This window comes from Canis lupus, chromosome 3, assembly GCF_048164855.1.
Source record: "Canis lupus baileyi chromosome 3, mCanLup2.hap1, whole genome shotgun sequence".
In the NCBI taxonomy this organism is placed as follows: domain Eukaryota; kingdom Metazoa; phylum Chordata; class Mammalia; order Carnivora; family Canidae; genus Canis; species Canis lupus.
The window spans coordinates 57,848,950-57,874,045 of record NC_132840.1 but is presented as its reverse complement, the minus strand read 5'-3'; the positions used below and the strand labels follow the sequence as shown (position 1 = coordinate 57,874,045).

Genomic DNA, 25,096 nt, shown 5'->3' with positions numbered 1-25,096 from the left:
AAAAGGTGCATGTGGTTTTATAAAGCTTTCAAGCATATAAGGTGCTTTGATTCTTTTTATTGTAAATATCTTTTTCTGTTGCATTTTTCAGGTATGTATCCAGAGGTTCTCTGTGACCCCACCGAGGCTGGTTTTTAATCTGACACATAATTACAAGCGATGGGATTGGAAACAGAATTATCTTCTCTGTTAGGCACAAAAGTAACAGAATCAAACTTTTTTATTTTTCTGTTTGAATTCTGTTTTCTTAATTATTTTTTATCTTTTTGCTGCATCAGTTGATGAGTCAAGGATGAGGCTTTGCCAATCTTTCCTTGCATTCCTGTTCGTTATACATGCTTGCAGCTCCGAACATTTCTCTTTGTGTTTCTACCTGGTTTTTATTTAATATTTCAAATCTATGGTGTTCATTCTTGATTGAACAGCCCGTGATTGTGATCATTCTTGGCTGGATTGTTGCTTTTACCTATAAACTGCAATTTGCCCTTTATGAGGCTTTTCACATTAAATTCTGTTCTGCTTGATATGAATATCACTATCCCAGCTTTATTTGCTAATATTTGCTTGTATCTTTCATCTCTTCATTTCCAATATGCCTTTGTCTTTTTGCCTCAAGGATTTCTCATGTGACCAACATAAATCTGGATTTGAGGTTTCTTACTCATTCTGCGCATCTCTTTTTATAAGTCAGTTGAACACATGGCTGTGGTTACTCAGGCGTACTCCTGTCAAACATTTCATGTTTTCCACACTTTCTGGTTGTTCGTATTTCTCCCTTTCTAGCTCTAGTTGAATTGATAAAACCTGCTTTGTTTCATTTTTCTTCTCAGTTTGGAATTCACATATTTATTCTCCCACTGGTTATTCTTAGCTTTTCATCACACCTACCTACACTTACATTTTTCAATAATAATAATAATAAAGGAGGTGAGAGGATAGTCTGGGAGGTCATGGATTTGCTTATGGTGGTGATGCTTGCACAGGTGCATTCTTATCCCAAACTCACTGAGTCATACGTATTTAGTAGGTACAGCTTTTTACATGTCAATCAAACTGCAATAAAGTGGTTTTTTAACAACTTACAGCTTTCTAAAGCTATCCTCAGCCTTATGTGAAAGAAGAAAAAAATAGAGGAAATTATGCTTGACATTGGTCTTGGCAATGATTTCTTGGGAAAACACACACACACACACACACATATACACACACACACACACACACACAGAGACCAAAGCACAGGCAACAAAAGCTAAAATAAACAGTGGAATACATCAAATTCCAGAGCTTATGCAAAGGAAGCCAGCCACACACTGAAGAGGCAGCCTACAGGGTGGGAGAAAATGTTTACCAACCATGCATCTGATAAGGGGTTAATATCTAAAATATGTAAAGATCTCATAATACAACTCAATAGCACAAAAAGCAAATAATCTGATTGATTGATTGATTGATTGACTGACTGATTGATTTTTTTAAAATAATCAGATTTAAAAGCAGGTGAGGGGACATTTTTCCACCACAGACATACAAAGGGCCAACAGGTATATGAAAATGTATCCAGCATCCCTCATCATTGGGGGAAATGACGAAATCGAAGCCACAGTGCGATGTGACCTGGCACCCATTGAGAAGGCTATACCACCTAGAAGACAAGCGAACAGAAGCATGCACATCACTGGTGGGAGAGCAGCCTCCTGCAGCCACAGTGGGAACCAGTACAGACATTCCTCAAGCATTTCAAAATAGAGCTACCACCTGAACCAGCAATCCCACTCCTGGGTGTTTACCCGAAGGAAATGAATACCACACCTCAAGGAGATGCCTGCACCCCCATGTTCAGTGCAGCATTGTTCACAACAGGCAAGGTATGGAAACAACCTGCATGTCCTTTGACAGGTGAGTGGATCACGAAAATGTGGGGCACCTGCAATCCTCTGTCTCTGCCTCTCTGTGTCTCTCAGGAATAAATAAATAAAATCTTTAAAGAACAAAAAGATATACCCCGTTTTGTGTGTCTGCTCATCTGCCAAGTGGCTCCCCACCTTTTGCTGTGAACAACGTGGCTGTGAACAGGGGCGCCGATACAGGGCTGAGTAGAAGGCTGCAGTCCTTCTCGGCTCTTGGAGCGATGATGACGCTGAACGTGCAGAGTCCTGCTCTGCTTTGGAATGAAAAGCTCATCTGCCGTGTGTGGGGCTGCCGGGTGGTGCCGGCTTCCAGTTGTGCTTGCGACTCATCAGCAAAGTCCCCTGCCTGCCCGGCGGGGAGGCCACATCGGGGCCCTACCCCTCGTGGAGGAGGAGCCGGCCCCGCGGCCCCGCGGCAGCTTCCCCAGCGACCCTGGCAGTGGACCCAGTGGACCGAGACCCCGTGTGGGGAGGACTCCATGAGGCCGGGCCCTGGGACTGGGTGGTGTCTCGGCGTGTTGTCGGCCACCCCAGCCCCTGCCCTGCCTCTCTGACCCGACAGCCACTGCTCCCCCTGGAAACAAGCCACGGGAAGTGCCACCGTGACCTGACCATAGGACTTCATCCCCATCGACCCCCATCAGGGGCAGGGGTGGAAGGGGGGTACTCCCTCCCTGGGTTACTGCCTCCTGGCTTGCCACGTCGGGGACCACCCCTGCCGTCCCCATCTTTCGTGTCTCTCCTTCAGAGATGTTCAGCCTTCTGAGAAAGGACTCCTTATAATTACTCCCCAACTTCCTCCTCACCAGTGTGGTTACAGGACCTTCTTAAAATAATTAGTCACTTCTCAGAATTCAGGGCAGGAGGAGGCGGCTGCCAGTGTACACTGTCTGCCACTTGAACTAGATATCTAGTTACTTTCTAAAGTTTCTTATTCTCCAACTGCCATTGCAAACCCTCAGAGGCTCTTATGTGGGGGGGAGGATTGCACAACAGAGTACAGATAGTTGTATTAAACAGGCATTCAACAACAAATATTTTGACAAAGGCTTTGCAATTTTCTTTTTTTAATAAAGATTTTATTTATTCATGAGAGACAGAGGCAGAGACACAGGCAGAGGGAGAAGCTGGCTCCCTCCTTGGAGTCATTTGGACTTATCTTAACCCATCCCCCAAAGAAGCGAGCAAGCTCTGGTTTTCCTAAACCTAAGCAGATAGAAGGACAAATTATTCCAGTGCAAGAAGTCCTGGTAGGAAGTGGACATGTGTGGGGATGATTCCTGGATAATCCCACTGGGGAGAGAGGCCGAGGCTCCAGAGGTGAGGGCTGAGAGTGAGTAGTGTAGGGGAGGGAAAACTCTTCCTCTACCCTCTTAGGTTCATGACTCAGGGGCCTGCTAATTAATAATAGTGGCAAGAGATGGGAAAGCAAGAAAAAGAGTTTTGTTTGTCTACGTGTGTGATGCTCATACATGCAGGGGTGCTCAGTGATGAGTAACTCAGACAGGTGGTTAGAGTTCAGGGCTCATATGCTCAACATAGCGGGAGAAAGGGAAGAGAGAGAAGAGGTCTTCTGGGGGGTACAGATAGGTCTCTTTAGGGGAGATAAATGGGTTTTTTAGAACTAATTTGAGATAAGAAAGTTTATGACAATGTTTGTCATACAGATACGATTTTTTAGTGATTAGGGCATGATGCATCTTCATGCTTCTTGTGATGTTTGTTGAGCCTCTTGAATGGAGGTTCAGAGTCTTAATAAAATTGGGATATTTTATTTTTTATGATTTTATTTTATTATTCCTGTAAATATTTTCTCCACCTGCCCCTCTCCAGGGGCTCCAACTACATTTATGAAACCCCTTGATATGGCTGCATAGCCCATGGGGTTGGGGGGGGGCCCTCTGGTCATTTTTTAAATGCTTCATCCCTCTGTATGTTTCATTTTGAATACTTTCCATTGCTCTGTCTTGAATTTTCTAATCTCTTCCTCTGCGATGCAGGTGAGAGGCAGAGACACAGGCAGAGGGAGAAGCAGGCTCCCTGCGGGGAGCCCTATGTGGGACTCCATCCCAGGACCCCGGGGTCATGCCCTAAGCCAAAGGCAAATGCTCAACCACTGAGCCACCTAGGTGCCCCCGTCGCAAACTGTTGTTAGAGGTTTCCATGGTTGAGCATAAAGACAACGGGATGACTTGTTCTGAAACTGAAGCCCTAATCCTGGTTCTCAGTCCCCATCCCTGCCTGGGTCCTTAGATGGAACCAGTCATCCTGTCCACCTCTTCCTGGGGTCCAGTTTATCCCAAGGTAGCTGCTTCCACCTGGACGTGGACGATTCTCTAATCCTGCCGGATGCTCCCCTGACCTCTGCCCGCCCGTGGGTCTCCTGGCTGCCTCCTTCCCTCTGAGCCCGGGGATGCAAGCCCGACAATGCTGGCACCTTCTCCTGCCCATGTCCCCACCTTCTCTGTCTTAGTGAATGGCACCACGGGGGGGGGGGGGGGGTCTTCCCTTTAAACTCTCTCTTTCTCTCTCTTGCTCCTACAAATAACAACCTGGTGATTGTCCTTTCCCCGTATCTCTCCTTTCCTCAACTCTGCACCCCTGTACCCCCACTTTGGGTTCAGGACTCATCCCTTCCTGGAGGTGTTGCTGCCTCTGTACTGCAGCCAGAGTGGTGGTGAAGCCCACGGGCTCTCTGTGGCTCATTTTCCTTATAAACAAAGTACAAGGTTGTCTTGTGGATTCAAGAAGCAAGTGGGAAGCACGTAGAAGATGATGTTAGCTAACGATAGTGCTATTTAGGTAAATCTGAGGACACCTGCTGCTCATGATTGTCTGCAGGCGTCCCGTGGCCTCTAGATTAAACCCAAGTTCCTCTCCAGGCTTGCTATCAGGCCTCTGACTGTTTACCTCGCCTCATACCCTGTGTCATGGAGCCCATCCACATCCCCGTCTCTGCCTCCTAGCTATCCTCACCACCAACTGCATCCATCTGCTGGGAGCTCAGATTTCGGGGTTGCAGAGCAGAGAGGAAAACTGAGGCAGAGCCCAGCAGGTGTTCTGAGCTGAGGTGCTGGAATGAGGTGTCGGGAGACATGGAGAGAGCATCACAGACAGAGCTCAGGTGCCCTGCAGAGGGTCTGGCTCAACTGTTCATTGAGAACTGGCTGCACCTGCACGCAGGGAAACCATCCAAAGCCAGGGATGCACCATGCAAAGGATGAGAGGTGACGACACCCCAAGCTCACATGGGGACCAGGATTGTGCTGCTCCCGCCGCCCCGGCTCGGAGCTTAGGTCCACAAAGCAGTGAGTTGGGTCCCAGGAGGCTCTGCCTCGGGACAAGGGTGGGTGGGGATGATGAGCACAGCTCTGGTCCTGTCTGGCAAGCCTGGAAAGCTTCCTCTAGATGGATTGAACTGCTTTCAAGATACCTAGCTATACCCCAGAACACAGCTCATGGACATTTAAGGGAGCCCCAAAATATCCAGCACCCGACAAGGGAAAATTTACAAAACCTCGTGTGCAATACCAAGTTACCAGACATGCAAAAAATCAGGAAAATATGACCCATAATGGAGATAGATACGGGCTGGTCAAAATCAACCCAGAGGCACGTGAACATCTGCCTTTGGCTTAGGGTGTGATCCCAGAGTCCTGGGATCGAGTCCCGCATGAGGCTCCCTGCAGGGAGCCTGCTTTTCCCTCTGCCTGTGTCTCTGCCTCTCTCTGTGCCTCTCATGAATAAATAAAATCTTTAAACACACACACACAACAATTTGCAACATACACCATCCCGGTCGGGCTGGATGTAAGCACCCCACAAGGGAGGCAGCAAAGCAGCATGGTAAGATGTGGAGTCAGACCCAGACCCAGACAAACCTGGGTTTGACTCGGGACTCCACCCGTTACCAGCTGTGGGTGACCTTGGATAGGACGTTTCATTTCTCTGGCCTTTATTTACTTTTTAAAAAATGCAAATAATAATGCCTGCCTCCTAGCGTGAGGGTTCCATGAGCAAATGCATGGAAAGCACCCAGTAGACACATAATAGATACTCAAAAAAATGAAACATTAGCCATTTCTTCTCTAGTCCTGAGGCAGAAGCAGCAGGGCACTCTGAGTCACTCTGTCTCGGGATCACTGGCATCTACATCTGCACCAGCTCCTTCCTGCATGCCGACAGGAAGCAGGAAAGCTGCAGACCACACGGCAGAGTGGTCATCCCCAGAGCAGTGGTGTGTTTGGTGGGAAGTGTTATCAGACAGCTCTGCCTTCCAGTCCAGACTCTGGTCCTTGCTGGCTACACCATCTCAAGCAGATCATCCAACCGGCCAGAGCCTCAGTTTCTCCATCTGTAAATGGGGCAATCACCCTACCTCACAGCCCTGTTCTGAGGATTCAATGAGATCTCAGATGTGAAACAACCACAACAGGGTCTGGCAGGTGGCACATAGTCCATAAATGTTGGGTCCTTGTCACCTCCCACTTTCTTTCTACTCTTTATCCACAGAAACAAGGTTAAGAGTTTTTTTTCCACTACCTGGGAGTCCATCCTCCTAATGAAATGCTCACATTCTGCCTCTTGTAACCTTTTATTCTGAGATAAAGCTGCCCTCCTTCTATACAGGGCCGGAGGACAGAGGCCATCTGACCCACCTATCTTCCCCCGACTGCCCGACTCACAGGAGGTAAAATGTGCCCTGAATAAAGAGATGAGTGACTAACGGAGCACTTACGTCAGGGGCTGAATTAAGGAAAAAGTGAAGGGAAATTAATTTGCAGATGGAATTATCACATTGTGTGCCCAGTCTTGCAAAAACAATGAGGCATGGCTTATAAGAATTTCAAACATTTTTTCAGAAATTGAATTGCCAGTTAATTTTTCTGTGAGACACAATAACCTCTGTAGGCTATAAAGGCCACAAGACAGAGCTCTGGAAACCTCGTCAGGCTCTGCCTGAAACGGAAATGCCTTTCTCTGAGTCAGAAACCTGAGGACACAAGCTACTATAATCGTCACCATCTTTGGTCACGAGCAGGATGTGTTTACCCTGATTCTTCTGTTTCTTATGCTCCCGTGAAGGGCACAGCTCTCCCACTGGTGACTGCAGAAGTGGGGGTGACCTGAGCTGAGCCATAACCAATGTTTCTCCTACTGAGTTGTCTTGTGATCACAGCTCAGTCAGTATTGCAATCGGGACTCAGTCTGTGACCAGGGTCGGGGCTCATCTCTGACCAAGATCGGGTCTCAGTCTATGACCTGGATCAGGGCTCAACCTTCATCCATAGCCAAACCTCTACAGCTGCATCTGAGATTAGAGAGGGACCAATGGGAACAGACATGATGACACAGAGACCCAGGCTATCTGCTGCTCAGCTCCCTAAGTAATTATTGAATTGAACTAAATAGATGCTGAATGATTCCTCAGAGTCCCAGGATGAGGTGGGATGTGGGGAGGAGGTGGAAGAGAGGATGGGGAGTGGGAGGGGGAGGAGGAGGAGGATGGGTGGGGAGGGGGGAGGAGGGGGAAGAGGGGAGGTGGGGAAGTAGGGAGGCGGGGAGGAGGGTGGCCTCAGCCCTGCAGGAAGGGCCCAGGTTCAGGTGGAGCCCACAGAGCTAACCCTTGCCCTGACCCATTTAAGCCAGTTCCTGGCCAGAAAGCTGGATCTGTCACCCAGCTGCAGGGTGACCCACATAGAGATCACGGAGCCTGGGGACACGTGACCACGGGCCTCCATGGCCGCTGTCACCTGCTCGTGCACCTTGGCTAAATGGGTCAGCGCTGGCCGGCCACTCTGATGATTAACAGCACAGAAAGTGGTATCTCACAGAGGCCACGGCTTCATGACTCGAGCCCAGGAAGTGCTGCGGCGCCAGCAATGAGCTCATCCCATGAGCATGAGTGGCGGCGGGGCCTCCAGGGCTGGCCAATCTCCATGGCTACATTTGTGGGTCCTCGTGACACCCCTGCTTTGCTCCGTCCTCCCCGCTCGGCTGCCTCCCATGTCCCAGTAGAAGGACAGTTGTGAAATGCGGGAGGAAACCTAATGAAGCTAGAAGCAAAATTAATCAAATGTGACACGAGAACGGATGTGGGATGCAGCCCGTCCGCGCCCAGGACTCACCTCCTTGAGCGGGGCTGTCAGCCGCGGGCAGAGCTTGTGAAGGACTCACCAGGGGCAGCATCACCAGGGAGTATTTCCAGAGTGAGGACCGGAGACAGACATACTCGCTAAAGCAAGGCCGACCTGACGTCTTTACACTCCAAGATTCTTGGAGGTTGTTGCTCTTGTTTTGAGCTGGATAGCAGAAGCGCCTAACGGCAGCATCAAGGGCCTCGACTGGCCCCGTGTGAGAGCCGCAGCTTGCATGTGCCTCTGTCCGTTCCACCATCGAGTCGTTCAGCGCTGTCTTGCGGAGCATCGACCCTGAGCCTGGGCCTGCATGAGGCTGGAAGCACGCGGGACCAGCGTCTGCACCACAGGGCCATGTGCAAAAGCCGACCCACAGCAGCGTGTCGAGAAGCCCTCGGTGCAGTCACTCCTCACAGACACATCGAGGCAGGGCTGCTCTCTGCCACTGGGGCAACTCTGCAGACAGCCTGAGCCCAGCATCTAAAAACGAGGTTCCACCTGCAAAAGGAGGTCTGGGTGTCAGTGGGGAAGACACATGTCCTGGGGAGGTGGCCGGTACAAGAGGGAAATCACAGATTCCTCTGAAGGGCTAATCCTATTTGTTATCTGAAGGAGGATCCCTGGTAGCTAAGAAGCATCAGACAAACAGACAGAAGAATGCCCTTTGAGGGCCAATGAGGCACAGGGCAAGGGAAGCCAACAGCATATATGCACCAAGGCTCCTTCCACAGTTTGGCTATTGTGGACATTGCTGCTATAAACATTGGGGTGGAAAGATGAATGGATACAGAAGATGTGGTCTATGTATACAATGGAATATTCCTCAGCCATTAGAAACGACAAATACCCACCATTTGCTTCAACGTGGATGGAACTGGAGGGTATTATGCTGAGTGAAGTAAGTCAGTCGGAGAAGGACAAACATTGTATGGTCTCATTCATTTGGGGAATACAAAAAATAGTGAAAGGAGTTAAAGGGGAAAGGAGAGAAAATGAGTGGGAAATATCAGAGAGGGAGACAGAACATGAGAGACTCCTAACTCTGGGAAACGAACTAGGGGTGGTGGAAGGGGAGGATGGCGGGGGGTTGGGGTGACTGGGTGATGGGCACTGAGGGGGGCACTTGATGGGATGAGCACTGGGTGATATGCTATATGTTGGCAAATTGAACTCCAATAAAAATAAATTAAAAACAAAAACAAAAACAGCATATAGGCAAAACGGCAGCATCCAGAGGACATTCCCAGAGGGAAGCAAAATGCCCTGAGCCAGCCGAGAGTCTCATGTCACATCTTCCTGTCCTGTCCTCCTGTCACGGTGCGTCCCCAGCCCCCTGTGGTCATCCTTGTTTCTGTGGGGTGACTCAGAGGAACAGGCTCCTGTTCTGTGGAACCCCCGTCCCGGCGGAACAGAGAGTCGTGCAAGACAATTCTAATCCCATTCCACCACGGCTCACGTCCCCCAGGTGCACATGCTCCACGGGTCACGCCTCCGGGCGCCACACACATAGCATCGCCAGTCTCACCACAGAGAACCAACCCTGACCTCACAGAGAAATGTCACAGTCGGGGACGTGCTTGTGCACCATCCCCTCCTGACGTGGACGCAGGCGCCGGGCGGGGACAGGCAGGTGTCCTATTTCGAGGTGCAGCTCTCGCTGCAGGTACACGCACCCCGGTTTCGGAGAATTGGCTTTTCTCCTCGGGACACTACCCAGCAAGGCCTGAGCCGACTGCCGGGCTCCAGCAGCAGGAACGAGCGAGTTCCCAGTCTCCTTCCCAAGCCCCAGGGGAGAGTCCAGGCCCAAAGGAGGCGGAAACAGGGAGTCTGTCCAGATCGCGGAGGGCACAGCAGTTAGGATTCCGCACGACGTCTTCCTGAACCGAAGGAAGAGAAGGGCAAACGAAAGCAAAGGTTTGGCAGCAGACGGTGACAGCAAGCTCAGTGGGGAAACCTCCTCCGGGGTGGAAAGGAGGACGGCAGAGAGGACTGCACCGAGGGAGTCCCCGCTCCCGGCCGCCCAGACGTCTTTATTCAGCCAAAAAGCTTCATCCGAGGAGAGATCAGATCCAAGGAGCCGTGTCTCGCGTTTGTCTGAGCCAGCGCTTGCGGGAGCGCGTCTCTAAAAGTGCGGCGATGAAAGCTCAACAGGGTGTGAGCTCCATCACCGCTCGGGTGGCTTCGGGGAGCAGGGGTGGGTGGGGGAGGCAGACGCAGGTCCCCACAGGGGACAATGCTCGCAGGAGGCCGGGCCGCGGGGAGCAGGCTGCCTGCCGAGCAGACATGAATCCATGCTGCAAGGCTGCAAACTGTCTCTGCCCGCGAGAGTGTCCCAAACCGCCACCCTGCGTGTGTATGCCCCCAACACCCCCACCCTGCCACCATCGCAATGGTGGCTCTGGACATGATGCGGTGAGCAGCGGAAGCACCCCTCTCCCATGGTTCTCACAAGGAAACACCCCACGAACCCAAACGGAGTGACATCCTACCACATAAGGGGCCAGCGCCCTTCTAAACGTGTCATAGTCTCGAAAGACAAAGGCCACAGAACAATCACGGGCTAGAGCAGGTTTTGTTATGCGAGACAACTGGAGGCCAAGTGGGGTCCAGATCCAGAAAAAAAAAATCTCAGACCGCAACCTGCCAAAGGTCCAACAAGGTCTGTAGGTGACTCAGCAGCATCAAATCGGCATGAATTTTTTTCCTGGTCTTGGCAGCCGTCCTACAGTCACTTAGTAAGAGGTCAGCATCAGGCAAGGTCGGGGATGCTCCATACTGTCCTTAGAACTCCTCTGGAAATCTAAAATTATTTCCCCAAAACATAAAAGGATTAGAGCACAAACTTCTGGCACTGATTTTTTTTTTTCCTGCCAGCCCCTCACCATTGCTCAGCGAGGGTAGTCAGGGGTGCCTGGGTGGCTCAGGTCATCTGCCTCAGGCCCAGGGCATGACTCTGGGGTCCCGGGATCTAGTCCTGCATCAGGCTCCCTGCATGGGGCCTGCTCTTCCCTCTCCCTGGGTCTCTGCCTCTCTCTGTGTGTCTCTCATGAATAAATAAATAAACTCTATTTTTTTTTAAAAAAAGGAGGGCACCTATGTGATGAAACTAAATAAATAAATAAAATGAGATGGGGGGAAAACAAAAACAAAGAAAAATCCAAAGTAAAAAACAAAAGGGAGTATGGGTTGTGTTGATTACTCTGTAAGCTGCTGATACCCTCATCTTATGATCTATCTCATAATGTTTCAAAGGTGGCTGTTTCCTTCATGAGATAAATTCTCAGTTTCAAAGGAAATCTTGCTGTGACGACCTGAAAATGAAAAGCCAGGGTCACCACCACCATTATAAAATAAAGCTAACTTGTAAGAACAAACAGAGCATGAGCAGGGTTCCTGCCAAAGGCCGCAAGTGCGAGCCCCTGGGCCTCGGGTCTACACGGGAAGCCAGCAGGTGCCACAGCTGCGTGGACAGGTGTCGATATCCCACCAGGACTTTCCCCCTTGATGTCCTCGGAGGAGCGGAAGGGACCCGAAAACTGCATCATTTTCACACTGGGTGATTCTGTGTTTCAAAACTGTCTCTAGGACCCCCTCCAAAAATCACATGCCCCTGTGGAAGGACACTGCTTTCTGGAAACCCCACAGTGGGATCTGAAGACTGCAGAGATGTCGACAGTTGGAAAGGATTTGCTGCAAGAGGGGATATGCGTGGCATCATCCCATCCATTTGGATTTTTTTTTTTTTTTAGATTTTTTCTATATTTTTTTTAAAGATTTTTTTCTTTAAGACCATGACCTGCCTTCTGCTCAGGTCGTCCTGGGGTCCTGGGACTGAGTTCTACTTCGGGTTCCCCAGATGGAGCCTGCTTCTCCCTCTGCCTCTGACTGCCGCTCTCCCTGCTTGTGTGCTCTCTCTCTCTCTCTCTTAAATAAATAAATAAAATATTTAAAAAAGTAAATTAATGACGCTGCATCTCGGCAGCAGAAGAGGGATGCTGGAGTCAGGATGGGAGAGAAGCTTCTCTCACCTGCTGCAACAAAGCCTGAATTCCCTATGACATACACTTACTGTTTCACAAAAAACTCCAGCTGTCACCTTACCATCCCCGGAGCCACAGGGCACTTGCACACCAATTATCTTATTGGACACAAGTAGCAGAGTTGGGGCAGGCAGAGAAGGGGCCGTGAACCCACTGGGTGGATGAGAGGGAACCGGGCCCAACCCAGCCCGCTGCAAAGACGTGCCCAGGGCCGGAAGCTAGTAAATGGCAAAGCCAAGTGCTTGACACCAGATAGATCGCACGCTCAGACTGAGGCCTTGGACCCCGTGGTGCAGTCTACTGTGGGCACAGGGTCAGGGCACCCAGCACCGGCCAGGACGGTCTTCCCCTGGGCTCCACCAGGCACCATGAAGGGGAACAGTGCATACAGCCCCGAGGAGCCTCTCCTCCAGCCTGGCCGTCCAACCAACAGGCAGAGACACCCAGAATTACATGTAGGTGCTGCCGTTCCTTGTGTCCCAGGGGACTGGGTGTGCACGGCATCAGAGGACAGGGTTCACAGCCAAGATAGCATGGGGCACCACCTCATGGACACGCCTGCCCGCAGGAGACCCAGGGCATGGCCCAGGATGTGGACCCCAGCGCGGGGATATGCACCCCAGCCCAGGGATGTGCACCCCAGCCCGGGGACATGGATCCCAACCCGGGGACATGGACACCAGCCCACACTGGAGTGGCCGAGTTCTCACCATCAGAGTGATTGCCCTCAGGAGAAACCATGGGGCTTTAAGCCCCTCCGGCAGGTGGTGGCCAGGCCACTCGGAGAGCAAGAGAAAGAGAGCGAGAGAGACAGAGTGCATCCCTGCAGCATGCATGTCCGAGAATGTGTCTGCAACAGACCTTGCACCCATGCAGCGACGGGGGTCACTGAGCCCCCCCTCCGTAGCTCAGCATGGAAACCGCCCCACCCCTTACCAAAGCTCAGCGGTGGTGGATGCAAGCTAGGAGCCTCCCCCCTCCCCGTGCTGGCCCCTCATCGGGTCACCCCTCCCCACGGTGTCCCCAGAGGACAGGCCCCCTCAGCGGTGCCCCCCATCCTTATCACTCAGAAGCCAAGATGCAGGCATGGGATGGGGGGAGCCCATGGAGGTGCCAGAGGCTGGTGAGCAGAAGTGAGCCCCTGCCAGGGTCCCACTCCAGCCATTTCAACTTTGCATCAGATAGAAATTTCCTGAGCAGCACTGAAAGCTCCGGCAATGACGGATGTCGCCAGGCGAGCTCTAGGAACAAATGGACACTAATTATCTGTGGAAGGAAGACAAGCGGAGAATTTAAACACAGGGCCAGTCCCACTAATCAGATGCTGGTAAGTGGAGGGCTCAGGAGGGCGGGGCCGCCCCCCGTCCCCCGTCCCTGCTCGGCTCGGAGGGCATGCAGCACAGGCCCGGGATCTGCAACAGAAACCCCTGCCCAGCCCCCCCGCCACCCCCCGCCCAGGCTCTGCAGCCAAGCTGGGTTCACAGAGCCTCCTTTGTGCAGTGGGAAGGCCAAGCCCCAGAAACCCCGCAAGGAGCCCCACAACACCCCCCTCCAGGCCACCCCAGCCAGGGGGACACGGAAGGAAGGCGTGTACATCTGGTTTCCCAGGACCAGCTGCACGACGCCTGGAGGCAGAGGCGTGCTCCCAGCCTGCCCCCTCCCTAAGGGCACCCCCAGCCCAGGATGGGGGGCCCAACCGCTATGCCTCAGCGGGCGGGATGGCTGGACATGCCCAACGCACTTTCACGGCTTCGCTCACCCATCAGCTCATTCGCGCCTCTCAACGCCCCCAGACGAGCCTCAGAGAGGGAGGCACAGAACAGTTAACGCTCCAACGTCCCACAGCGGAGCCGGGCCGCCGAGTCTGGGCCCACGGGACCAACCTAGTCCTTCCTCCGGGTCCTCAGAGGAGCAAGGCTCAGCCACTCCTTGGGGGCCCTTGCTCCACAGCCCCCGACTCGGCACAGAAGAGGTCGCCCAAGGAGGAAGTCGCCTTTCCGGGAAAGGGCAGACCCAGGGGTGTTTTCCAGGTCATCTCCGCGGGTGAACCACGCGTGAGCCGCACCCGCTGCCTCCCCGGTGCCAGTGCCCTGCCTCTTCAAGTAAGGAGAGCACCCTGGACCCCGCAGCCCCACCCTCCGCCCACCCTGCCACGTTGTGGGGTAACTGCAGCGAAGAAAGCCCAGGGGGCGTGGTCCTGCGGCAGCGCTGCTTCTCTCCGGGGCTGGGTGACCCTGGGTGGCCCGTGAACCTCCCTGAGCCTGCGGTTGTCAGCAGCCTGAAGGGACCTCACCGCCGGGCCCACGCAGTCCCCAGCCCACGCCGGCAGCCCGCGAGAGCCGACCACAAGGCTCAGCCCCCGCTGCAAGCGCACGCAGGCCACCCCTGGGGCCAGCACCCCACTCCCGGAGCGGGTGCCCCCCCGCCCCCCGCCGCCTTCTCCCCGCACCAGTCCCACCCGCCTGGGGTGGCTCTGAGCCCCCTGCCCAGGCCTACGAGCCCTGGGAGCCTCCCTCTTCTGCGTCTCCACCGTGGCCAAGCCCCCCCCCCCCACACTGACCCTGCCGTGCTGCTTGCACCCCACAGTGACCGCACTTTCTGACCAGAGACTCTTTCTTCCCAGGATGCGCACCAGTTGCCACTGTGACTGGGTCAACCGCACGAGGGGGCGGACGTCCAAGTCACGGCTCCCCCCGTGTCAGTGTGGGGCTCTGTACTGGACCTCCCCGGGGTCCCTGCAGGCAGGGGAAGTGGAGCGACAAGGCCAGTCCAGGCCGCGGGACCCACTGGTGCTGGTCCCCATGCCAAAGCCATGTGCACAGGCAGGGGACACACACACACACTGATCCCTGGGTCAGAGGGCAGAGGCCCTCACTCGCCTTCAGTCTCCACAGACTCCCCAAATAATCCCCCTTCCCTAGCAGAAGCCACTGTTAGCATCCAACATGCTGCTTTCTTGCCCTTTTTCTAAGACGATGTCAAGATTCTAGAAAGAGAAAGACATGAAAAGGTGGATAAAGGAGCACCTGGGTCGGGGGGGCGGCGGGCTCAGTCGGTGGAGCATCTGTCTTCAGCTCAGGTCATGATCTCAGGGTCCTGGGATCAAGTCCCACATCAGGTTCCCTGCTCAGGGGGGAGCCTGCTTTTCCCTCTGCCTCTACTGCTCCCCCTGCTTGTGCTTATTCTCTCTCTTTCTCTCTCCCAAATAAACAAAATCTTGAAGAAAAAAAAAGAGAGAGAAGACTGGGCAGAGATAAGACAGTTGGAAAATCCACCCAGACAGGTTCTCCCCACCTTCTCCATCCGACGTATTATGAGCATGTCGCACATCACTAGAATTTGTACACCGTTTTTAAATGATTTGTAAAAACTTACCAAGCAGATCTACACTGTCGCTCAGCGTTGTGTCTTAATGGGCAGGATACGAAGACTGAATCTAATTTAGGACGGCCACAGACATCTTTGTCTCCATCTCTGATCATGCACTCGGACTGTACGTCTAGAAATCCAATTCCTAACACAAAGGGGAAATAAATATTTTAAGGCTTTCATGGACACTTGCCAAACGTCCTCTGAAAAATCATTCTCCTATCACCTACGTTTGATAAATTGCGTCTTACCACATCCTGCATAAGACAGCCTCAAAAAAAAGTAAATATAGAGATGCACGGACATATATATATGGACACATGCATGCAGGAAATTGCAAGGTTCGGGGTTGCAATTAAAATAAATTGAGGCGGGGTGCCTGGGTAGCTCAGCGGTGGAGCGTCTGCCTTCGGCTCAGGGCGCATCCCTGGGGTCCTGGGATCAAGTCCACATCAGGCTCCCCACAGGGAGTCTGCTTCTCCCTCTGCCTGTGTCTGCCTCTCTCTGTGTCTCATAAATAAATAAACTCTTTAAAATTGTAAAATATAATAAGATAAAATAAATTGAAAAGCTCTGATTTTAAATGCAGTTTAAATTAAAAGGACATTCTTGGCCCAGCTCTGGCTTTGACGACACCGGGGCCCCGTGTCTGAAGCAGGAGCCGAAGACAAGCTCCGGAGTCTCCTTGCTGTGTGCCCCTGGGCCCATCACTGAGTCTCTCTGGGCCTGCTGTCCTCATCTTTAAAGCAGGGAGCCGGACAGACTCTAGCATCTCCAAGGTCCACGCCTCTCTCTCTCTGTTTCTCATTCTCTCTCTCTCTCTCTAGTCCCCAAATGAGAAGTGACCACATACCTGCTAGGCCCCAACCTGACTGGCCATCTCAGAGCCACAAATGAGCAGAGGTGGGAGATGGGGGCCGAGGAGGAGTCGGGAAGCTCTGAGGCCAGGTCTCCGCAGGGCTGGGTGGACAGGGGGAGTCAGCAGGTGGAATCGTGGGACCCGAAGGGAAAGAACTGTGGGGCCCAAAGCGAAAGAACTGAAGGTGGAGGAGGCTCCCAGTGCGGCTGTGACCCCAGCCACAATTGGAAGGAACATCTCCATCAGCTGGCGCTGAGAACAAAGCCCGGCCTGCTGCCTTTTCCATGGAAACCTGTGTTCCCAAATGTTCTTTCCTGCTGAATATTTCCCGGGGATGACAAGTAGGAGGGGGGCTCACAGGATGGGGAGTGGGGGGTCTGCAGATCGGAGAAACAGGAACAGCTGGTTTCAGAGGCTCCCGCAAGGAGGAGAGGAGTTTTTGTTCTGCGTTTCCCTCTGGGCTCCGGGCTTTTAAATGAAAGCATTCCCCGATTGATCCATCAGTGGTGTCTCTTCATATTATTTAATTTTTTTTTTTTTTTTTTTTTTTTTTTTTTTGGTGGTGTCTCTTTAAAAGGACGGCAAACAAGGTGCTTTTCAGGCAGGGGAGGATGGGGAAGGGACATAGGTGTGTCTCCACCATCCAGCTGCCACTGCCTCTTCCGGATGAAAAATGCAATCCTATTTATTTCATTGCTTTTTTAATCTGACCAGGGATTTAGTTTTGTTCTAGTAAAATTGTTACTTGGGAGAGCCCCGGGAGCTGCAGCAGGGCCCCACTGTTCCTAGAAGTGCCACTGCTCCTCTGGGGGCTGCCTCGTGGCCTGGAGAAGAAGCTGAGGGTCCTGAGTGTGATTCCTGGCTACCCCCACCCACCCACCCACCCAGGGGCAGATCCCGCAGGAGCCGGCAGCAGCAGAAGGCTGGTGTCCCGGCTGTCACACTGTGCATGCATGGAAAATAACAAGGCCCACACTGAGTGCCCCCAGACGTGGGCAGCACTGTGGTGGAATGCTAAGTGTGGGTGCCACTCGGGAGTTTAGCCCAAGGGCTGACCCTCCTGAGGCTCTCAGACCCCTGCCCCTCATGCCCACTGGGGAAGCGGCCTGAGACCCCCTCCCCCCCGCCTCTGCTGACACTGCGCCCCCAGGACTATACTGCGGTACAGATTGGGCCATTGATCTCAGGTCCCCCCAGACTGGAGTGGACACAACTAGGTCAGCTGCTAGGTCAGCTGCTAGGTCAGCTGCTAGGTCACCCCCTAGGTCAGCTGCCAGGTCAGTGCTGCCTCTGTGCTGCCCCATGGGGACCCTCCTCCCTTCTGGTAACCCTGTTGCTCCCCTTGCCCAGCATCCTCTCCAGGACTGACACCCCCTCCCCTCCAGAAATAATCAGATCTCAGTGCTACCCCCACCCTCCACCCCACCGATCTCAGATAAGCTCTTGCAGGTTTTGCACCTCAGACCTCGGAACTTGAAGGTTGGCAGCTTTTTTTTACATCACAAGGCAGTGAGTTCTGAACCCTGGAGGAAGCGGGCAGGCCTCCATGTCGGTCACCACCTCCGCAGCCCTGCTGTCCCCACATTGGGCATCTCCAGGGACCCGACCTCGCAGCCTCCAAACGCAGCCAGGCTCCACTGAGCCAGCGAGAGAAAGCGCATTCATTCATTCATTCAAAGCCTCAGACGCTTCCCTCACATGCCTGCCCCACCCCGGGCCCTGCAGGTGCAGCTCCTGCTCTGCCACGCAGGGTCAGGGAAGGGCATCCACGCTTCCACCCACAGAAACTGTTGCCAAGAATATGGTTCCACCACGGGCTAGTTTCACTCTCCAATCTGGAAAGGCTTCGCCCAGGAAACGACGCTCAGGCCGAAAGGAGAAGGATGGGTAGAGAGAGATTGGCCAGAAGGAGAGGCTAGTGTTCGCCTCAGCTGCCGCCGTGGGATCCCAGGAAGACTGCACACCCCCACTGCTCCCCTTCCTCAGCGGTGAAATGGGGGAGTGAGAGTCCCCCCGCCGCAACACTTATTTCCCAGGACGGCCCAGGGGCGGAGAGAAAGTAATAAAGAAAAATGAGAAAAATGGCTTGAAAGCTGAGAATTGCTGTCCGGCCGTGAGACAGGTTTACACGGTTCCATGCCAGGGTGGGCCACGGATGCTCTCAGGGAAGCTCTCCTGCAGGATTTCCCTCTGCTGAACCCACACTGCCTCTCTGGCTTTTCCGTACATTCTCATCTCCTCTCTCGCAACCCAGAGGTTGGCATCCAACTCACTGACCTGGCGTCTCCCATCCATATCTCTGCTGCGATTCCCATTTGGAATCGTGGGGTTGGGTGGGGAAGGCCCCGCCAGCAGGGGTCCCTAGGTGTCCTGACAGCTTCTGCAAATCACCCTCCAGGGGTGTGGGCCAGAAGGGGCGCCAGCACAAGCCCCATGTGGATGGATATCGGGAAGGGATGGCAGAGACAGGCCGGGTCTGCAGGCGAGTCTGGACGTCCGGCAGGGGCCACGCACAAATGTCCTCCAGGGGATGCAGGGAGCTCCCGGGAAAGATTCAAGAGCTGGGATCCAGGCAGGGCTGGATGTGCACGTCCTTGTCACCTGCCTGAGGCACAGGTGCTCCAGAAACAGCCCCCAACCACAGGGAATAACCTGCTCGGGGGCTCAAACCCCAATTCCACCACTTACCCGTTCTGTGACCCTGGGAACAGCCATGGCAGGCACAGCCCTGCTTCCGGCTCCCACGGAGACCCAACCCCCAGAGATGCCAAGAGGAGAACCAGAGGGGCATGCAGCGCCCTGTGTTGAATAGTCAAGCCAAGTCCGAGAAGGGGACACACACGTATTTATTCTGAAATAGGAACAGACTCCGCTGAAGAGTCCGCGGGAGCCAGTCACCAGGAGCGGCACGCCAGGCATTTGGAAGAAGGGATGAGAGCAAAGCCGGGGATCAAGCGCCGCAAGAGGCATTTTAATGTTCCTGGTAACTGATTTATAGATTCCACTGAAGGCCCTGCGTGTCGGAGTCCTCACCGCGGATACAGAAGCATCTCCATTTTTCCATTTTATGGTCTTGGCGGGAAAGTGCCTTTTTGCAGAGCTGCCACTTAAAGCGCCAGACCTAGCAGCGGGTATCCTGGGACGAGGGGCAGGATGAGGCCAGGGAACAGAGCTGGGAGTGCCCGCCAGCCCCCCAGGCACCCCGAGTGACCAGAACAGTGTTCCTGGGGGGCAGGAGTTCCCTCCGTGGGGCGTCCCTTGCTTAAAGCAGGAGGGACCCAAGCAAATGATGCATCTTAGAGGGGTTCTTAATCCAGTTTCCTCCTGTTGCTCTTTTGGGCAGAGTGATGGGAAGCAGGCAGTTTCCATAAGCTGTCCTGTCCCCATAACACACTGCTTCCCCGGGGGAACACAGAAGTCAGACTGAGGTCAAGACAGACCCACCCTGCACTCAGTGGAGGGAGCAGACACCTCCGAGACTCAGTTTCCTCGTCCGAACAATGGAGAGAAGACTGACATCCAGCTGGACGTTGATGGCTCCACGACATCTGAGGAAGGGAGGCAGGCACGCTGTGGTCCCTTCCGACCCACCGTAGAGACCGGGCGCCAGGACCGTAGGCCGGCCCAGCTCGGGGTCAGGGCAACCCATACTCCATGGGACCCAAGTCCGCAGCTGTCTCTGGCCCCCCAGTCGAGGGCCCGTTCCCCCACCCCACTGCAGTCAGGCAGGACACCCACACATTGTATCTGTGTCAGAGAGACCCCGGGGCTTTCCAAAACAAAAAAATGAGTAAACTACAATTAAGAATCTCAGCACCAGGGATCCCTGGGTGGCGCAGTGGTTTAGCGCCTGCCTTTGGCCCAGGGCGGGATCCTGGAGACCCGGGATCGAATCCCACGTCGGGCTCCCTGCATGGAGCCTGCTTCTCCCTCTGCCTGTGTCTCTGCCTCTCTCTCTCTCTCTCTCTCTCTCTGACTATCATAAATAAATAAAAATTAAAAAAAAAAAAAAGAATCTCAGCACCAGGACGCCTGGGTGGCCCAGGGATTGAGCATCTGCCTTTGGCTCAGGGCATGATCCCAGAGTCCTGGGATCGAGTCCCATATTGGGCTCCCTGCGGGAAGCCTGCTTCTCCCTCTGCCTGTGTCTCTGCCTCTCTCTCTGTGTGTCTTTCATGAATAAATAAATAAAATCTTTTAAAAAAAATGAATCTCAGCACCGGGGCCCTCGGGGGGCTCTGTCAGTGAAATGTCTACCTTCAGTGCAGGTCATAACCTCAAGGTCCTGGGGTCGAGTCCACATCGGGCTCCCTGCTCAGTGTGGAGTCTGCTTCTCCTTCTCCCTCTGCTCTCACGCACTATCTCTCTCTCTCTCAAATAAATAAAATCTTAAAGAAAAAGAAAAGAAAGATCTTTTAAAAAGAAAAAACAAAGCTCAGCCCCAGAGTCCACCTATCCCGGCTCTTTCCTGCCTCTATCTCTGTCCCCCACCTCCCTGATCCCCAAAAGGGTCACAGTGTCACTGTGATCATCAGACCCAACCGTGGCCATACGGGCTTGGTCATTATGCAGCACTTGACAGAAACCCTGGTTGCAGAGGAGACCCCAGGGGAGCTGCCCGTGGTGGGGGGAGCCTGGTTCCCTCCCCGGGGGAGCAGCCACGCTGCTCAACCCGGGTCCTGTCCATCTGTCCATCCGTTAGGACAAGAAAACCTGGGCCTCAGAGGTTGGAGACAAGCCCCAGGCGCCATGGGGAATGGCCAGTCGGCGGGCTGTCCCGCCCTTGCAGACTCGAACAACATTGTTGCGTGCACAGTCGCGGGCCCTCAGGGACGCTTTGGCCGCCAGGGAGCATGGAGTCAAGCTGTCTGGTGTGCTTGGTGCGTATGAGGGCATTTACCTCTCCTACGAGGCAGGAATTACTCCTGTCCCCATCTCACAGGGGATGGGGCAGGGGCGCCAGGAGACCTCACACATGGACCCAGACTCTCCCCGCAGAGGGCAAGCTCTCTACCCTCACCCTTCTGCTCCCTGACCCCCACGGGGATCGCCGCCAGCCTGGACCCCTGTGCCACACACTCCAAGCAGAAGACAGCGGTCTGCAGGGATGCTGGTGGTGGCGGAGAGCTTTTGCACCCCTGAGGCCATGTAGCATCCACGTTGGACCTTGCCCTCCTTACATGCCCCTGCCCCTGTACAGTGGCCAGGGGGTCAGGAGGGTGCAAGCCACTGTGGAAAAGAGCAGGGCAGGCGCTGGAGAAATTAAAAATAGACTTAGCCTCCGGCCCAGCTCGTCCACTTCTAGGTGTCTGCATGGAAGGATTGAAGAGATACCGCACGCCCATGTCCACCACTGCGTTGCCCTGAGTGTCCACCAGTGGATGAATGGATCGAGAAAATGTGCGGCCTGGGTTGGAACCTTTTGCATCACATGTGTATTTTACTGCAATCAAAAACACGGGTCAAAAAAAAAAAAAAAAAAAAACACGGGTCGTTGGCGGCCCTGTCTCTGGGATCTCCCTGCTCCCACTGTGGCTCCTGCCCACCCCCCAGACCCTCCCCTCCCTCACCTCTGGTCACCCCTGGTCATGCTGAATCCTCAGCTAATTCGGGACCCAGACCCACGAGGTGCACAGCACTGGGCTCCACGGGGACATCCCCCACCAGCACTTGGCCCCCGGAAACCTGCAAAGTTCGTGCCCTCTGCACCCAGACCCGTGTCTCCTAATGGGAGATCCGATCAGTCTAGAAACCTGTGTCCAGATTGGTGAGGTGGGGGCGAGCATTAGATCAATGGGATGTGAGCCCAAGAAATGATGTGGGAACAAAATATCAGAACATCTGTGGGTTTTTTTTTTAAAGATTTTATTTATTCATTCATGAGATACATAGAGAAAGAGAGGCAGAGACACAGGCAGAAGGAGAAGCTCCCCTGCAGGGAGCCCGATGCGGAAGTCGATCCCAGAACCCCGGGGTCATGGCCTAAGCTAAAGGCAGTTGCTCAACCACTGAGCCACCAGGTGTCCTTAAACATCTGTATTTTAGGGTCAGGGTCAGGTGCAGGGTCAGAGTCAGGGTCGGGGTTAGGGTCAGGGTCAGCGTCAGGTTTAGGGTCAGGGTCAGGGTCAGGTTTAGGGTCATTGTTAGAACCCACAGCCCAGCCATTTACCCGTTCACTGGCAGAGGCCTGGTGGAGCCCGGGCCGGCCTCCCTACTCCCACCAGGACCAACCCTCCCCTGGTCAGTTCCTCCCTCCCCCTCCATGAAGCATCCTCCACCCCCACCCCCTCTGGGCCCATGTCCCCACTCCCCATGTGCTCAGTGCTGGCCTCGTGGACTGCAGAGGCTGCGGGTCCAGGCCCTGTGCTCCCCGCCCCTGCCCCAGGCCTGGCAGGCCGTGGTGTGCTCAGGACACACGACCTGCCTGGGGAGTGAGTGCCCGGAGCTGTCTCGCCCCTGCCTGGAGGTCTCCCTCCCCTCCAAGACGAAGCAGGCTTGCTCCTGGAGGATATAAATCGACAGTTTCAAAGGCTTAATCCTTCTATACTTACTGCAAACCCATACACACGCGGACATAATTTTTTTTCCTTAGGAAGAGAAAGAAGGCTTTTCATCGCATCATAAAAACGCTTTATTTTTCATCTCGGAGAGCCTGTCTGCTTAGCTGTGCTCGGGAGCCCCAGAACGACTCAGAGTTAACACTCCTGTGAAAAACTGCCCCCTCCACAGCGGCCCGAGGCTCAGGCAACGAGGACAGATTTCTTCCCGTGCCGTCTGCGTGTGTCCAGGAGCCATCAGTCTCACCCAGAACGGGCCTGTGCCAGCAGCAGGGCTCGGCCGCGGCAGCCAACCCCAGAGACATTCAGCCAAGGAGATGACATGGAGGTGTGGGGGGCCGGAACCGAGGTGGGGGGGGAGATGGTACACTTTCACACCTGTGAGCCTGCTGTTGGGACCTGCAGACCCCAGTGCCCCGACGCCGAGCTAGGTTCAGGTGTGCATCCTTCCTTCTGGGGCCATCAGCAGCCTCCAGGCTCCCATGGGGGTTCTCGTTGCAATCACACTGCACCCACTCATTCCCAGGGGAGCACAAAGGCCTCTCCGTATCTCCGCTCCTCCGTCAGGGCCATACTTGCCTGGTCCTGGACAACGCGTGTGAGCAGAAATGAAGACAGTCATTTGTGGGCTGGAGCATCCAGAGGGACCCAGAGACTCCAGGGCTCCGGCAAAATCAGAGACGGCAGCCTCCATCAACCTGAATTCAGAGCAAAGGATCAGACACGGCAGCACCGGCCACAAGGGACCAACCCACGGTGAGAGCTGGAGAACAGCTCGCCCTGGGACCCACCAGGTCTGGGCCTGCAGCGTGGCCCCGCCCCTCCTGACGGCCACATGCACCACGACACTGCACCATGGGCCTGGGTCTGGGTCCTGGGTCCTGCGCTCACCAGTGAAGGAAGTCTGGGCGAGTCTCTGACCTGGAGGCTGTAAAATGAGAGTAACAGCAAAACCTGCTGCCTGCGCATCTTCACAGGGCAGAAGGAGCGGAAGCATCCTTCTCCTTCACCGGCATCCGGCCCCAACACACCTCTCCACTCCTGAGTCAGAGCGCTTCCACTCTTCCACCAGGAGCCCATCACCCAGCCCAGCCCGTGATGTGGTGCTTGCTGAGTAGTCGGTGTTCAAGGAACCTGAACTCATTGAGAGTGTGCGTGCGTCCATGAAGTTCTGCAGACGAGCAGGGTGGCGAGCTACACCAGGGCCGCCGCAGTCCGCAGGTGCCCTCGCCAAGGACCACAGACTCCAGTGTGTCAGCAACAGAACCTCCCTTCTCACTGTTCGGGGTCTGGGGTGTCTTCTTCTCAGGACACCAACCCTATGAGGCCGGGGCCCCACCTCATCTAACCCTGCTTACCGCCCATATGTCTAAACATGGTCCACGGGGAGTAGGGTGGTGATTTTGGGGTGGACACAATTCGGTCCCAGAGAACGCACAGCCCAACTCACAGAATCACTGAAATGGTTACCGTGGCCCCAAACACCCCTCCGCAGGCAGCAGATGGGTAACGTGTTGTGCAGCCACTTGGAGAGGACACGGGAATGTCTGGGGTTCCAGAAAGTCCCGGTTCATACCCATGTGCCATGGACTAACTCATGCCTCCCCACAGATCCACATGTTGAGGCCCTCATTCCCTGTGCAATATTTGGGGACTGCCCATTGGGGATACATAGATTCTGAGGTCACAGTGGTGGGGCCCTCCTAATGGGATTCGTCCCCTTGTAAGGAGAGACAGGTACGGACCTCCTCCGGGATCCCTCTGCCCCGCGAGGACTGGTTGGAGAGGGCCAGAGGAGGCTCTCACCGGCATCCGGGCTGCACCTGCACCTGCTCTCAGACTTCCAGTCCAGGGCACAGCAATGCAGCCACCTGGGTTGACAGAGGTCCCGTGTCCGACTCTACAAAGACGTCCTATAGAACCCAGGGCTCTCCCCTCTTCTGCCTTCCAACAGCCCTGCCTGGGCCAGTGCTCTGCCTCACCCCTGCACTAGGCATCCCCACCCCTGTGACCCGGGCTCCGGGCTTGCCAATGCCCACGCCCCGCTGCCAGCTGGGCCGCCTCACCTGCCCCCCCATCCCTCCCTCCGCAGCCGGCAGGTTCCCCTCCCCATCGCCCTGCGGGGCTTCTCAACAGAAGCCTCTTCCCAGCCCCAAGCCAGAGATGCAGATGGCGCCTCTCACCTGGACCCTCTTCCTCATTTACAGGCCTGACACCTGCTCCTTGA

At 54.4% G+C, this 25,096-nt stretch overlaps 1 long non-coding RNA gene across 1 annotated transcript; it reads right to left on the bottom strand.

The window, feature by feature from the left end:
• Window positions 1–22,947: 22,947 nt before the first annotated feature.
• On the bottom strand, window positions 22,948–24,853 carry LOC140625016 (uncharacterized). Its single transcript, XR_012024422.1, has 3 exons — window positions 24,615–24,853; window positions 23,661–23,797; window positions 22,948–23,567 (listed from the first exon to the last, which is right to left on the bottom strand). It is a non-coding gene; the product is annotated as an uncharacterized lncRNA (long non-coding RNA).
• Window positions 24,854–25,096: the final 243 nt, after the last annotated feature.